The following is a 17844-nucleotide window of genomic DNA, read 5'->3' as shown; positions in this document are numbered from 1 at the left end:
GTCATCTTTTACAGAAACTTATTGTTTCCAGTAAGTTGAGACCATCCTGGTTCACTCTGAGATGGCTGGGCCACCCAGACGGGGGAGTACATGGGGTGGTGTGACAGGCCGACGTTTTCAGCTTGGTCACCCCATAATGCCAGAAACTCCCAGAAGTCTCCTCCAAGCATTGGGTTCCTCTGACACCATTTCATATTGAGGGAGTTGGGCCCTATCCCCTTTCAGAGATAAGAACACGTACCTCTCCTGCAGTCATCAATTTGTTTCTGTTGTAAGAAGCAAGCAGTGACTGATTTGTGACACCACACCTTTACTTGTGTGCTTTCAAAGACTGTTTTCATTGGCAACATCACAACTCAGTCAATGGTTAAAATTCAAGTCAAGCGAGTCAGGGCTGCTTAGTAACTGGATACACTTGCTTATAAAACATTTCCACATTTCCAAGGGTGGATTCTCTCCCACCTGTTCTGGGATACCGCAAATCAATTTAATTAGCATGGTCGACCTGTCTGGTGCTTGGGCAACTTGATCTGTGCCTCACAGTGCACCACTGATGGTCGCCTTGGATACCACACCCTCCTTTCTAGCCCTTACTTGGGCTGGCACAGGAGGACGGAGCAGCATACAACAGTGCTGGGGTTTTACCCAATCATTCAAATTAAATGTCACTCAATAATTTATCTTCAGCAAACCAAAGAGCAGCTAAGACAGAGACACTGTCTTCAGTTGTCCTGATTCTGTTCATTCTGACTCAAGATGTGGTTTACAGTTTCAGGGGACATAACTACCAGCTCTCAGATTTGACAGTGAGGTATTACAGGCTAGATGATTGAGTGCAAGGGCAGACTATGTAGAAGTGATAACGCAATGAGATATTGAATTTCTCTCTTCCAACAACATATTTTCAACTGTATCCATTGTCTTTTGATTTCCTCAATTTACAAATTTGTTAATATTCTACCAAATGAACATTTGTTTATGTTTTATGCAAAAATGAAGAATTCCTAGAATCTGACATGTTCAACAGGATAAACTGACATTCAGTGAGCAGGTTACAAGTAGCTTATGTGAAATTACCACTTCTAAATAACAACTAAATTACTAAATTATATCTAAAACTACAAAATAAACTCCATGGCCATTGAAACTGCCCAAAGCTGCACAATTTATTGTTAACATTGTGAACTCCTACATTAAGTATTTTGTATAAATGCTTAGCTTTAAGAAGTGCTAACATTTTGGACTCTAACAGAGAGCAATAGTAATATATAAATATGGTGACTTGCAGAAAGATTTGTTTGGACAGGTTAAACCCTTTCAATGTGGTGATGCCCCAAAGCTGATATAATTAGTGTCTCAAATTAATGTACCTAGACCATAATTACAAAAAATGCAAATAGAGGATAAAAAGAAAGGCAGTAAAATAACTTGAAAAGTTGAAATATGTATAGATGACATAAAAGTGACAGAAAGAGGTGATAAAATTTGGGCTGGTAGGATACTTGAGAAACTAGAAAAAGATTCCTACAACAGCTAACCAAAATGAGTCAAACAAAAGTTGATATTCTCACAGAAATTTTTCCGTATAAAATCCTGAATTGGGGTTCCTGATGATAAACATGCTTTATTGGATCTTAAATTTATTAATTTATAAGAGAACTATATTACTCTAAGATAGCTAGTTTTCAAAAAATTAAAGTTTTATTACTGCTAGACAAAACTGAATACCAGTTAACAAAATCTTTACAGAAAATTCTGTTTGCTCTTAATGCTACTTTATTGAACATGAATAATAAATTTGGTTTAAAATGTGGTAAATTCAATGAACTTATAAGGCAATTTTTATTTTTGCAAATGAAATTTTGATGAATTGGATGTCATTAAATTGACCTAAAATCAACTAACATCCACTATGTCCTTGCACACATGAGAGATACCTGATTACAAGGGGATACCACTGTCAAAAGACCAGAAACTTTTTGCATGACTTGACCATAAGGTTCAAACAATTACTCTGACCCCATCTCAGCCCCGAGGCTTCATGCATTAAGATTACTAATGCTTCCTTTATGGGCGTGGGAGGAGCCAAACTAGTGAAAGGTCAACAGAGACAGCACTGTGAACAACCAAAAATGAACCTGGCGTTTTGTCCTTATTAGAAAAGGCACAGGGCCTTGTACATTAATTTCCTGCCTGTGTTAGTTTCTTAATACTTCCTTAGCATATCAGCACAAGCTGAATGAAATAATAGAAATTCATTCTCTCCCGTTCTGGAGGCTGGAAGTGAAATCCAGGTGGAGATGGGGCCATCTCTAATCTGTTCCCTGTCTTTCTCCTGATGACTGTGTGGCTGGCAGTCCTTGGTGTTCCTTCTCACAATTGCACAGTTTCAGGCTCAGTCTCTGTTGTCACATCGCATCCTCTCTGTGCCTTTACATTGTCTTTAAGGACACCAGTAGTGCTGGGTTAAGGGTACCCACCCAGCGTTTCAATATGACCTCCTCTCAACCACATCTGCAACACAGTGTTTTCAAACTGCTTCAACCTAGGCTTTTGGACACAATCCCACCTTCAACGTCCCCTTTGCCTAAACTTCCTGTGAGTGTGAGTGTGAGTGTGAGTGTGAGCATTGTTTTCGTCAATTCTCTCTCAGGTTCTTGTCAATTCTATTTTTCTAAGCTACTTTAAAACTATTTTTGCTTTTGTTATGAAGTGCTGGGAATGAAACCTAGGGTCTCAAGCGTGCTAAGAAAGCAGTCTACTGCTGAACAATACCCCCAGCCCTTAAAAACTATTTCCAAATAATAGATTATACATACCGCACACTTGACTAACACACACGCTTGACTAACACAAAAGCAGTTTGGGCCGGATTAAGTTTTGGGAAATCTCTTATTGAGAAAAAATCTTGCTAAAATCACCTATGTCACCCCCCCACCCCTTTCCTAATCCTCTTCTAATCTAATCTTGTAGTCCATATGTTCTAGGAAAACTCCTTTGCAATGAAATTGTTGTAGAGATCCCTTAACTGCAACATAACTACAATGAGTTTTCAAGGCTTATTGCATAACTAAATTCTCAAGTAAGAAAACTTTAGTTTTGAGTTTCCTCAATTTGGGATCAGAACATTTTTCACTAACTGATAGAGACAAGAAGGAAGAGGCTGGTGCATGCACACCTGAGCAGAAAGGTATGCAGGGGCTTCTAATCTCTAGCAAGATGGTCAGGTGTGAGGCTAAAAACAAAAGTGGACCAACCTGTGTTCCAGGAGCTGTGACACCTCTCACAAGAAGGACACAATGATTTCATATGAAAACACAAACGTATTTCCATAGAAAATAAACATTTTCACAGAAAATGTGTCCTTCCTTCTTTTCTTCTTGGTAATTCAATGTCAAAAGAAGAAACTCGAAACCAAGACTAGAAAAGGAAACAGGCAAAGCAAAAGACCCATTAGCTGAGCTGAAGCCAGAAAGGAAAGTCCAGGCCAGGAAACTTGGACAACCCTGGTACCTGCCCTATCACCAGAGCAGCGACCTGGGCCCAGGGTTTCAGACTCCAGTTTTGCACAACAAGCCAGGTGTCAAGACAATAGAGTATTAAGAAAAATATGAGATGTTATGGGAGCTAAGAAAGTTTTTCTCTCAATAGATTGGAAGGAAGACCCTAGCAAAGAAGAAAGGACAAGGAAGAGAAACAAGTCCATGATGTGGGACCCTGAAAGGAAGGTTGTATTTGCAAAAGAAAAAGAGGAAAACAGCTACCAAGGACTTTGGGGCATCAAGATAATCTCAGCAAACATAACTGAGCATGAGCTAGATAACTTGGCACTTCGTTAGGACTTGACACACAACCATGAAAAGATAGCTGATGCCAGATGCACAAATAACTGATGTAGCTGTAGGATAGGCTGTATATTGGAGTTATGACCCTCAGGGACAGGGTACACCAAACATCTCCTCATGTTTCTGGGAAAGCCTATCTAGCTGAGCATGGAAGAGGAAGCATTGCTCAAAGGATAGCAGAAAGCGATTGCCACTGGGCAGATGGTGGGAATGAGGACAGTCCAGCAGGGACCTCCTCAATGGAGACTTTGGACACATGGAAAGGACATTAGACTTAGTCCTCCTTATCTGATTAGTGAAAAGAATGATCTATTTGGAACCTTTTAGGAGGCTAGCATGGGTGGGGTGTGAAGAATAGATGCAGGAGGCTTGAAATAAGTCCCTTGCCTAATTGATCTGAACCAAGGGCTTAGCAGTGCCACCAGGCCTGGGGGAATTGATAGTGGGCAGAGATGAAGGTATTTAAGAAAAACAGCTGAGAGTGGTGGTCCACACTTATAATCCCAGCATTTGGGAGGTGGAGGCAGAAGGATCATGAGGTCAAGGTTAAGCTGGGATATATAGCAAGACACTATCTCAAAGACCCAAGATCTGGGGACTTAGCTCAGTGGAGGAAAGGAAGCCCCTAAATACTGCCTGTGCCTCTGTTTGGGAAGCTACATGCACTACTGCCATTCAGAGAGATGTGAGCTAGAGGGCGCAATTACAGACCACAGCCATGCATGGAGAGGGGCTTCTGATCCTGTCCTGAAGTACACATTGTGACTCTTCTGCCTAAGGCACATCCAAGCATGTCCAATATGTGTCTGAAGTCCAGAGAATAGCAGAGAGGGAGAAAGAGAGGGAAGGAGGGACACAGTGTGGGGGAGAAAGAGTTTAGCATCATGAGCTTATAGCATAATGACAGCTAAAAACCTGCTTATGAAGACAATCACTCAAGCTGAATAGAAGAGTGAAAAAGGACCTGGATGGATAGCAGGGGACAGAACCCTGGGAGCATACACTTAAAAGATAATCGGAGGTAAAAAGAAAAATCTACAAAAGAGATTGAGAAGAGGCCAGAAAGACCGGAAAGGGGTATCAGGGAAAGCAAGTGAGGAACTTCAAGGAGGGTCAGCTGTATCAAACGCCAAAAAACACCAAGTGTCCACTGGATTTGGCCACAAAGATGGGTAGGACAGTTTTACTGGTGGAGAGAAGATGGAAGTTGAATTTCAGTGGGGGTTATAAGTGAAAAATGGAAGCAGTGAATGGAGGCACACAAAGGAGTCCATTCTTGCTAGTTGCTTGTCGAAGAACTGGAGAGAGAAATAGAAATGGGACTAAAAGCAGAGGCAGAGAGGGATATACATTGTCATTCCTTGTTTGTTTCAGGGCATGAAAATTTTGATTATATTTATATGCCAAGGACAGAGAATGTAGAGATATGGCTAATATGGAAAGGCAAGATTGACTAATGGAAAAATTCTTAGAAGCAGGAATTTAGGGACAAGTTAGCAAAAGTGAGGCAGGAAGTGGGAGGAGAAGACTGGAGAGAAAAGGAAGACTCTTTGTCAGAGGGGGGAGAAGGAGGGAGGTAGAATGTAATGTAGGCATGTTTGTGGGTACAACAGCAGAGTGAGAGTCCATGTTAACAGCAACTATTTTCTTTGTAAAGTAAGACATGAAGATTCTTGAAAATAAGAAGGGGTTCATTATACTTGGAGAGTGTGTGGAGGTGACAAGAACTAGTGTTCATCTTGAGATGGTAATGATGCTTTCATTCACAGCATTTGCCTTTGTTGTAATTAAGCCTTTAAGAAAAATGTGAACATTTTTTGGAGGGCCATGTGTTTACTTCAGAAGTTGGCTCCTAGCCCTGCTGTGCACTGGAATTTCCTGGAGAGTTTAAGATTAACCAATGCTTGGACTCTGTCCTCATGAAGTCCAATTTGATTGGCCTGGGGTGAAGGCCAAGTCTCGTGATTTTTAAAGCTTTTCAGGTGATTCAAAAGTGTGGATAAGTCTGAGAACTGCTGCTTTAGAGTAGGGCTTCTGCAACTTTCTTGTGCATGTTATTAAGTTGCTATTTGGTCATTTGTTCTCCTGCATAAATGCACACTCTACAGGAGAAGGGATCATGTCCATTTGGCTCATCACTGCATCCCAGAACTGTATAGTCCCTCTCACATAGTAGGTACTAACTAGTCTTGTTGGATAGTTAAAGAAAGCTGGAAGGTCTAAGAAAGACTTGATTATGGCCAGATGGGCATCTCTATATGTGGTATGTTCCCAAGAGACGATAAGGTCCAAGTTGGAAACATAAGACCTGTTGAAACTATTCCAGGAGTGGGGGAAGAAGAATAAAGTAGAATGATGGAGGGGGTGAATTTAACTAAGATATATTATAACACAGTGTACCCCCAGGACAACAAAATGATAACAAAAAAACCAAAATTTAAAACAAAACAAAACATAAAAAGAACCTGCAAGTGCATGGAAGCCCCCTTGGGTCACAGGTGAAGGGTTAAGGATCTGGTAAGGAGGCAGAATTGCAGAGCTAAGAGAAGGGGGACACCCCCTCATTCCTTGTGGTCTGTGACTCCTGGGACATGAGAGAATGGCAAGTTCAATTTGATAGGATGTGATTCACTTGGATAAGGGCAAGGCTCAGGAGTGTAAGGGCCTTACTTATGATGGGATAGGGAAGAGTGGAAAATGTTGACAGTAAAGTCCACAGAGCCATGATGCACTGAGGAGGGGAAGCACAGAGCAAAAAGAAAGGAGAACAAAGAGTTGAGGTGGTTGGAGTTGAAGGGGATGGGAGACTAAAATAAAATATTCTCACAATTCTGACTAGAACTTTGTCAAAAAGTATGTTAGTGCTAAAATTGATGTAGTTCTTGGCTGTGGACGAGGTTCTAATTGTCATTCTATCTGGTTTCGATAGCTTCTTTAAAGCCAATGGGAAGCGACTGAAGGATATGAAGCATTAGAACGGTAACACTAGCAACAGTATGTAGAACAGGTTGGAGAAGCTTACTCATAACAAGTAAAGAGGTGCCAAGAACCAGGAAAGAAATGACAGGGTGGTGGCAGTGAGGGAAAGTACAAAGATGTTGGGTGAGGGGCTCAGACCAGGGAGGGATCAAGAAAGAATCAACAGGGCTGGTGGAATGGTTCAAGTGGTAGAGTTCCTGCCTAGCAAGCAGGAGGCCTTCTTGAGTTCAGTACCATCAGAAGAAGAAGAAAGAGGAGTAGGAGGAGGAGGAGGAGACTCAAGGGAACTTGGTGACTGCAGGATATAGTCAGAGAAAAATGGAAGTCAAGGAAGACAAAAATTTCCATCTTGAGTGTTTGAGCAATAGAATTCTTTATCAAAGCTAAGGAGGGTGGGCATATTTGGAGAGAGGGCAACAGAGCTGTTTCAAATGTCCCAAGTGTGGAACATCCAGATAGAAGGAAGGATCCAGCAGGAATCCAGTGGAGGCTGAAACCTGAAAAGGGGAGGGGGATCCCCAGGTGAGGCTATGGAGTAGTGCTTCTCACCTTAGCTGCACATTAAGAAGCTCTGTAACCCCTATGTCTTGGCCTCACCTCAGATTCTGATGTGTGATGGTTGATCTTGATGGTCAACTTGATTGGGCTGAGAGATGCTTAGGAGATTAGTAAAGTAGACTTCTATGGTGTCTGTGCCTGTGTTTCCAGAAAGCATTAACTAAGGTGGGAAGGCCTGTCCTAATATGGGTGGCACAATCAAATAGACTAGTACCCCTGATAAAATAAAAAGGCCAAAAAGAGAAAGCCCACTAATGTGGACATTCTCTCTGCTTCCTGTCTGCCATGATATGACATTTCTCTGTGTGGGTGGCTCTGATACTCACAACAATCTAGATCCCAGCACAAGATATAGAAGGCAGCACAATGCCCTGCATTGAGGGCAGTGTTTTGGCAGCTGTAGCTCTTGGTTCAGATTCAACAGAGACAAATTCACTTACCCATGTCATCAATGGACAAATATTTACAAAACACCCATGTGTCCCAAGAAGGGTATCATCACAGGCTTTCCTTAATTCCCTCAAAAAACATTATTCAGTGCCTACTCTGTGCAGGAAACAACACTGAGTCACAAGGACTTAATTACAGACAAGAACAAGTTGGTCTGTATCTCTCATGGGGACAGACCCAATTCATGACACCTCTCTGTTCCATTCCCTCCTCAATATCTACACACACCCCCACACCAACGCCACACTGTAACTTCTCTTTGGCAGTAGTCTCCTAATTCTTTTGCCCATCACCAGTAGTAAGCTCTTACAATCCATTCTACAGGTGGGATTACTGATCATTTATCAAATAATAATTTAAATAAATATTAAATATGTGATTTTGTGTGCGATAGAGGTGTAGGATGCTAAGGTGCCATGTAAGAGGGGATTTTGGTAAAGTAGAAAGACCCTAAAGGCTTCTCTGAAGATATGACATCGAACTGAGAAACAGGGGTGCTTGACAGGGGTGAGAGGAGTTTTCTGTGGCCTGACAAGCCTTCCCGGTCAGCTGTTCCATGCCTCCTGCTCTTCCTCACACAACTCACTCAGCCTGAAACATCTTGGTCCTCAGCCAGCACTACTTGCCATCTAAGGCTCACCTCAAACCCATCTCCTCCAGGAGGCCTTTTCTGATTGCACCATGCTCCCCAGTCACCCCCTTGGTGTCTCCACCATCCGCCAGGCACTGAGCGATCACCAAATCTCCAACCCTTTAGTACAAGGGACAGGTGGCCCAGCTTCTCTCTACTGGATGGTGCATTACTCGTGGGCAGGTCTGTTTCCCACCCTAACCAACAACTAATACAACACCAGATGTGTTGGGAGAACCAGCACCAGTAGGACACACACACAGGCATATATTGAATGGATAAATAAATAGATAAATAAAAAGAAAGGGGGATTTATTTCAAGGAGCGGGCTCACATGATTGTGGAAGCTCAGAAGTCCCAAGGCTGCAGGGTAAGTTGGGCAGATGAGGCATTCCCAGCGAAGAGCTGGTGTTGCAGCTCAAGCCTCAAGGCAGTATGGAGGCAGAACTCCCGCTCCTCAGGGGACCTCGGCTTTCTCTCTTAAGGCTTTCAACCAACCGATGAGGCCTGCTCTACTCAAAGTATACACCTAGATGTTAAACAAAACAAAACACCTTCATTGTCACATCTAGACTTAGCTAAGTATCCAGGCACACTGGCCAAGTTTACACAAAAGTCAACCATCACACCAAGTAAAAACAGGTGCTCGGTAAGTGTTTGTAAAACAAGTTAATGCAATCTGCTAATCTTAGGTTCATCTTCTCGTTCCTCCTTCCATGCCTTCCCAATTTCCTTCTGCTTTTTTCTACTTTCTTATCTTCATGTTTGTCTTTCTCCCCACAGTTTCTTCCAGGCACACCAGGGCATCTCAACTGGGGGGATGCAAAAGGAGTGAAGTGAAGCAGAAAAGTCCCTCCAGCTATGACCACATGGACCCCATGAGGAGCCCTGGCAGGAAAGGAAACCACATGGGTAAAGGACTTGTTAAGCTCAAACTACATCAGTGAAAACTGGCGCCAGTGCCCAAGTCTCCCGGCATCCAGTGCTTTCCACTGACCACTAGAACATGAGAGGAGGGTCAGGCTAGGAGGGTACAAAAGGCCCTTGCAAATTACTCCTACCACTGAGACACCTGGACACACCAACCCCAGGCAGAGAACAGCTCATGTATGCTGGAGTCAAAGGGCTCATTTGGGCACTGAGAGTCTAGTGTCAGAATCCTGGTGTTTACCCAGCCTTGGGGGCCCATGTGACACCATGTGCACTTGTTTCTGAAGCAGAGGCCGCCGTGCTAAGTTCCAGCTCATGTGATATATTCTTGCCCTGGCACCTCCTGAGAAAATATAATCAGGGCCAACTTACCTTTCTCTACTCGCCTTCTCTCATTTCAACAAACATTTATTGAGAACTTTCTCCATCATGTCACACAAATGTGGGACGTTAGCCACACAAAGATGGAAAAACTGAGGTTTCAGACTTGGAGGACACAGCCTATGTGGCATAGCAGGACTGTACCAGGCTACACGCAGGCTATGCCCTGTGGTTAGATTTCACCTGTGGGGCTTGTGAAGTGGCCCAAGTATTAGAGTGCCTGCCTAGAAAGCACAAGACCCTGAGTTCAAATTCCAGTACCACCAGAAAACAAAAAACTAGATTTCCCCTATGACTGTCCCCTGGGCAGCCCCGTGGATGCCCTGACTTCCTGTTCAGATACCTTTGCCCAGCCATTCTGATTTTTACATAAAAACCCTAAAGTCAGAGAGGCAAGGTGCCCTGCTGAGAGACAGCCAGGTCTTCAAACAGAAAGTCCCAAGCTGAATTAAATTTCTTTTAAAACAAGCCTCTTCAAGGATCAGTGCCTTTCTTAGGAAGCGTTGAATTGTTTCCACCACTAGAGGGCGCCAGCCAATCCTCAATGGGTCCAAATCTACCCGCATCTTGAAGTGGTCCTAGCACTCGGTTACGTTACCATGCTCGCAGATCCGTGATGATGCTGTTATCCTTTATCTCGTGTCAAAACGAACCTCGCAATTCAGGCAAACTTTTAAGTGGCTACACAGGCTTTGCTGCTGAGGCAATAAAAAGTTAAGGGGTCAGGGAGTCAGGCTGTCCTAATATTAAAAAAAAAAAAGAGTCAAGACATTTATATTAATAAACATCAGAACCGATGACATAAAAGATTTTTAAAAAACATTTCACTCATGGTAAATGCCTGCTTTGTGCGCATGAAGCCCTCATTTCAAACTCCATCACACACACACACACCATTTTGCTCAGCATCCGATGTCAATACATAACTACAAAATAACCTTGAACTATTGACAAGCAATAGTACTACAACGGTATTAAATAAATTCAGGTCCATGAACCTGGGCATCAGAGTCACCCGAGGGTTTCTCTTTTCTCCTTCCTTCCTTCCTTCCTCCCTCCCTCCCTCCCTCTCTTCCTTCCCTTTCCTTCCTTCCTTCCTTCCTTCCCTCTTTCCTTCCTTCCTTCTTTCCTTCCTTCCTTTAGTCCCTTCCTCCTTCTTTCCCTCCCTACTTCCCTCCCTCCCTCCTTTGTTCCTCTCTTCCTTTTCTTTCTTTCCTTCCTTCTTTTATATAGATTCCAGAGTCACACCCTGGAGAGATTATTTTTAATACTCTGGGTTTGAGGAACCCGGGAACACATGTTGTCAAAAGGCTGCTAATGCATCAGAATTCAGAAGTCATTACTGTAAAATTAGAACATCAGAAATGTGCTTTTTTCTTTTTTCAGCGTTAGAGTTTGAACCCAGGGCTTCCCGCATGTAGGGAAGTGCTCTGAGTTACACTCCAGCCCTGGAGTGCCAGGAATGTGAAGAGCAGGACGGAGGAAGTTATCAGTTATCAAATAACTGATAACTTTCATCTAACTTGCAACTTGCACACTTGAGGGCTTCAAGAGTGAGGACAAACCTACAATGCCACTGGGCCTATTGAAAGTATAATCCCTGCTTTGCAAAGCAGCAGTCATATTTTGTTGTAGAAGGTGGGAGTGAGCTCTTTATCTGAAAAGTCTCTCTTATGACTTTTTTTTTGCAGTACTTGGATTTGAACCCAGGGCTTCATGCTTGCTAGGCAGGCACTCTAATGCTTGAGCCATGCTCATAGCCCTTTTTCACTTTAGCAATTTTTGAGATCAAGTCTTGAGTTTTTCCCCAAGGCCAGTCTGGGACTATGATCCTCCTACTTACACTTCCTGCATTGCTGGGATCACAGATGTGCACCACCACACCCACCTGTTGATTGAGATGGGGTCTTGTTAACATTATGCTAGGGCTGGGCTGGCCTCAAACTGAGATCCTCTTGATTTCTACCTCCTGAGTAGCTGGGATTACAGGCATGAGCCACAGTGCCCAAACTCTCCCATGATTTCTAATCCCTATGAAATCAAGGCAATATAGATGCTGCTAGAACAAGCACTGGTGGGAGCTAGATCAGCTTTGGTGTGTATCCAGTTCGACCGCTTGATGGTTCTTGAATTCCTCAAGCCTAAGTTTCCTTATCTGTGAAATAATCATAGCACTTCACCCATTGCCATGGGGATTAAATGAGCGAAGATGAGCAGCACATTGGTGGAGTGGGGTTGGGGGGTAACAGACACTGTCTACATACTGACCAATGTCAATGTCAGGCTGTGGGGAAGAAGAGCAGATGGTGCCCTGTGAGGCACCAGTCAGTGGCAGCCTCACATTCTTTTAAACCAAGCCTCCCTTATGTTTCTTTCTTTCTTTTTGGCAGTACTGGGGTTTGAACTCAGGGCATCATGCTTGCTAGGCAGGTACTCTACCACTTGAGCCACTCTACCAGCCTAGGCCTCCCTTATCTCTAAATTCATTCCTGCCATTGTACTTTCTGTGACATCGGTTACCCTCTGTCAACTGTAGTCCAAAAACATTCATTGGAAAATTCTAGAAATAAACTATTCATAAGCTTTAAGTTGCATGCCACTCCAAGTAGCATGGTGAAATCTTGTGCTGTCCAGTTCCGTCCCAGTCCATCCCACCCATGATGAGACGGGCCATGAGTCATCCCTTTGTTCAGTGTGTTCACACCGTACCCCCCTGCGGGTCCCTCTGGAGCTGCCTCCGGTTATCAGAGCAACTATTGTGATGTCACAGTGCTTCTGTTAAGTAACCCTTCACTTGCCTCCTAATGGCCCCAAAGCTCAAGAGCAGTGATGATGACAGTTTTATTGTTTTAATAGTACATTGCTATAACCATCCTATTTTATTATTAGCTATTCTTAATTCTTAATCAAACCTTTTCATAGTTATGTACATATAGGAAAAACCAGGGTTTGGTGTTACCCATTGTTTCACCTGTCCACTGGGGCCTTGGAAGGCATCCCCACAGATCAAGGCAATGCCATATGAAATGCACCTGATTCAACTCCAGCCAGCAGGTGACCAGGAAGACGGTCTTCCAGCATGGACTCTGAATTGTCCTCACCTGAGAGGCACTCATGACCTCAAAGACCAGATCAAGGGCCAATCACAGTGGCTCACACCTATATTCCCAGCTACATGGGAGGCAGAGATTGGGAGGATTGCAGTTTAAGGCTAAACTGGGCCAAAAGTTAGCAAGATCTTATCTCAGAATGGTGCCTCATGCCTGACATCCCAGCTACTGGGGAAGGATAGGCAAGAGGATTGAGGTCTGAGGCTGATGCTGGGCAAAAATGCAAGACCCTACATGAAAGAAATAACTAAAGCAAAAGAAGAAAAGGCTAGAGGCATGGCTTAAGTGATGGAGCACCTGCCTAGCAAGTGCAAAGTCCTGGGTTCAAAACCCAAGACCACTAAAGAAGAGGAAAGAGAGTCTGAGCCTCCCTTTCTGTTTCTACCACTCCTGAGAAACTTGCAGAGTTCAATGACAACCTCCGTGTCAATCCACTGGACGTTTACAGTCATAAATGTTTCCTGGATCTTTCAAGCTGAGCTTCTCCTTCCTGGAGCCACCTGCACCTTTGCTCCTAAGAATGCCAGGCATCCCACGAACTCTCCTCCTTCCTTTCCCTCCCATCCACCTTCTGATGGATTCCCTTCACCCACTCCTGCCCATCAGCCTCCCCTAGGAGTCTGTCCTGGGCCCCATGCTCTTCTCCTTTAAGCCCTTCCTGAGGGACTTCATCTACCCTCTAGTCTGTCAGCACTGCAGGCTCATGCTTCCCTTTTTAGCCCTTATAAACTTTAAAGTCAGTATGTCTGAAACTAAAAGAATCACCTCCTATACTCCCTACCCACCTACACATACCCTCCCAGTGAACTCTCTTCCTCCTTATTGCCAGTCTCAATTAATGGAGTCACTATCCGGTTGGTTCTCAGACCAGAAATCCAAGTGTCATCTTCCCTGTACTCCCCCAGGCTTAACTCCTCCTCAGCCCTGCCGATTTTATTTCTCAAACATGTTCACCCCATCCCCAACCCTCATTCAGAAGCTCATTGTCTTTTTCTGAACCACTGTGACACAGAGAAGTTAAGCTCCTTGGCACTAAGTCCAGGATCCCCCTACGACTGGACTTGTCATTCATTATCTACAACAGTCCTTCTCATGACTCATGATTTCAGATGACTGTGTTGTGGCTTCCCCAGATCCAAAGGCTATTTCATGTCCTTGTGCCAGTCCCTTTACTGAAAGGACCCTTCCTGATTGTTTGTGCATGGTTCCCACTCCTCCCCAAAGATATGTCCACCTGGAACCCTGAATATGAACTCATTTGAGAAGAGTCTTTGCAGATGAAATCATCCTGGCAGACTTCTAAATCCAAAGATAAGTGTCCCTTTAAGAACATAACATGTGTGGTGGTACACATCTATAATCCCAGCAGTCAGGAGGCTGAGGCAGGAGGATCTTGAGTTTAAGGCCAGCTTGGGCTACACAGCAAAACCTTGCCTCAAAAAGGAAAATAAAAAGAAGAGGAAGGAGAAAGAGAAGGAGAAGAAGAGAAGACACAGAGGAAGAGAGACGCAGAGGAAGAGAGACACTCGGAGAAGACGGCCAAGTGAAGACGGAGGTAAATGAGACTTTTGCAGCCACAAAGGAACACGTGGAGCCACTAGAAGCTGAAAGAGAGAGGGAACAAGGATTGAAGTCTCCCTGGAGCTCTGAAAGGGAGAGTGGCCCTGCTCACTCCTTGCTTTTGGACTTGGTGGCCTCTAAAACTGTGAGAATAAATTTTCATTGCTTTTGGTGTCCAAGTTGGCAGTAATTTCTTATGCAGCCCTCAATAGCACACTGACTTTTCAGAACTCCATCCTTCAGCATCTCCTCCACCATAACCTGCCTCCCACCAGCTTATGTCCATTCCTTCCTGGGTCTGTGTCACTCTACAAATTCCTGAAAGGTAGCAATCATCTGGAATGTAATAGGAGATGCCAGAAATTTAACTGGTTCTCAACCCAATGAGGACATGTGAATCTCAGCCCCTGTGCAGCCCTGTGATCTAGATATTATGCCAGGAGATTCACAAACAAGATCGTGTTGCATTGTGGCTGCAAGTTTAGGAGTCAGGTGCCACCATTGCTGCTTTATAAAGGCAGAAACTGAGGCTTAGCCACTTGCCCAGTGAGCAGAGCCAGAATGAGTGGCTAGATCTCTTGAGTCACAGCTCCAGTGAGGATGAAAACAGCCTGTGCAAAAGTCCAGCAGCCAAGTAGAAGAGGGGCTTTTGGGGGGGAGGGGAGAGTAGGGGAGAGGCTGGGTCTTAATGAGACAGAATCATTGTGTGTTTGTTTGTAGTCAGTAATGAGGTGGTAAGCTAGATCACCTAACTCACAATGCAGCATAAACACATCACAGCAACATAAGTTCTGATGACAAGAACAATACAGGTAGTGTGAGAAAGGAAACAGGAGAGAAAAGCAAAGGGAGGAAACAAGGAGCAGAAGGATGGCTCTGCTCATGGTTTGAAACACATGTTTTTCTTTCATCCTCCTCCTCTCCTTGCCCTTGTCCACATTTCTGCCACCATCTGGAGGCCTTGCTCTCAAGGTCTCAGGGTATCAATGCTGTCTTCACCATGTGGGGGAGGCCGAATGACTCCAAAGACATCCAGGGTCTTAATACAGCCACCAGAGCTGCTCTAAGAAGGAGACCAAAGGACATGTGACACACACAGAAGAAGAGAAGGCAATGTGGCCATGGAGGCAGAGACTGGAGTGACACAGCCACAAGCCAAGGAATGTCAACAGCCATGAAACCTCAGTGGTAAGAGATGAATTTTCAAGACAAAGGTCACATGTTTTCTCTCATATGTCGGAGATAGATCCAAATACAAACATCACACACACACACACACGTATACTATATAATGTGGATATATAGAAAACATGTTTCCAAAAGTGGGACTGCTAGAGGAGAAGAAGAAACAAATGGTAGTGAGCGAATAATACTGATGTACATTGTATCTGTGTAGGAACAATACACAAAACACACTGAAAGCTGTTGAACAATACAGAGTAGAAAGAAAAGGATAAAGAAGAGTAATAGAGGGGGTTTTCCTGACGAAAATGCAATATATTTACAGGTAAAACACCAAGCCAAAAATCCCAGTGAACAATGGACAGACACTAAAACAGTAAAGGACAGGAATATAACAGGTCATGTGAAGGGGAGGGTAACAGTGGGAGGGGAAGGGGAATGAAGAGGGTAGAGGAGGGTGAACATGGTCGATGTATTTTCTACACATCTGTGAATACTGAGCACTGAAACCTGTCAAAGTCATTTTAAGAAGGAGAGTGGGAGAAGAGGGAGATTAATGGAGGGGATGAACTTAAACTAGGGAACAATATATGTATATATGGAAATGTCACAATGAAACTCGCTATGTAACTATCATATACTAATAAAAATATTTGTAAAAATACATAAATAAAATAAAATTAGCATTATTAAAAAATAACAAAAATAAATGACTTCTCGAGCTAAGCATGTTTGGGCACACCTGTAATCCTAGCACTTGGAGGGCAGAGATGGGGATTTAGAGTTGAAGGCAGGCCTGGGTTATACAGTAAGACCCTATATCAAAAAAAAAGACTCCAACAAAATGAAGATAAACTATGCCAAAGGACCCAATGAAGCCTACAAGAATAATTTAAAAGAAGACATACTACAAGTACTCAATGAGAATTTTATAGAGATGATACTGGATAGGGTCAACCAAAATGTACAGGAGACACTCAAGAAATTCCAAGACAATAAAAATAGAGAATTTGAAAAAGCAAAAGAAGAAATAAAGGAAACCATAGAAGCACTGTATAAACACCAAAATGAAAGAGAGAACACAATGAATAAATGGATAAATGAACTCAGGACAAAAATAGACAACAATAAAGAAGAAAACAGCCAGGATATGGAAAACCTCAGAAAAAAGAACGAAACAGAACTGCAAAACAAAACGGAAGGCCAATCCAGCAGAATAGAACAAACAGAAGACAGAATCTCAGAACTTGAAGATGAAATGGTAATTAAAGGAAAAACTGAAGAACTACTAATTAAACAACTCAAGACCTGTGAAAAGAAAATGCAAGAACTCACCGACTCCATCAAAAGACCAAACTTGAGAATCATGGGCATCGAAGAAGGAGAAGAGGTGCAAGCGAAGGGAATGCGTAATATATTCAACAAAATAATAACGGAAAATTTCCCAAATCTAGAGAAAGATATTCCCATACAAATGCAAGAGGCCTCCAGGACACCAAACAGACCAGATCAAAATAGAACTACTCCACGACATATCATCATTAAAACAACAAGTTCAGAAACTAAGGAAAGAATATTGAAGGCTGCAAGAGAGAAAAAACAAGTAACATACAAAGGTAAACCCATCAAAATCACAGCAGACTTCTCCTCAACAGAAACATTAAAAGCAAGAAGAGCGTGGGGTGAGATCTTCCGGGCACTGAATGAAAATAACTTCAACCCCAGGATACTCTACCCAGCAAAGCTATCATTCAAAATAGATGGAGCAATAAAAGTCTTCCATGATAAGCAGAAACTAAAACAATATGTGACCACAAAGCCACCATTACAAAAGATTCTGCAAGGGATCCTGCACACAGAAAGTGACACCCAACTTAACCATGAAAAGGCAGGCAGCACCAAACCACAGGATAAGAAAAAGCAAGACAGTAGAGAGTAACATCAAGTTAGGTACACACAATCAAACCTTCAAACAACTAAGATAACTAAATGGCAGGAATCACCACATACCTATCAGTACTAACACTTAATGTTAATGGACTTAATTCACCCATCAAAAGACACCGTTTGACAAAATGGATTAAAAAAGAAGATCCAACAATTTGTTGCTTACAGGAGACTCATCTCACCGACAGAAATAAGCATATGCTTAGGATGAAAGGCTGGAAGAAGATTTACCAAGCCAATGGCCCCCGAAAACAAGCAGGAGTAGCAATAC

Source organism: Castor canadensis, chromosome 14, assembly GCF_047511655.1.
Source record: "Castor canadensis chromosome 14, mCasCan1.hap1v2, whole genome shotgun sequence".
NCBI lineage: Eukaryota > Metazoa > Chordata > Mammalia > Rodentia > Castoridae > Castor > Castor canadensis.
The sequence above is the reverse complement of the archived record's forward strand: the minus strand, read 5'-3'. Positions refer to the sequence as shown.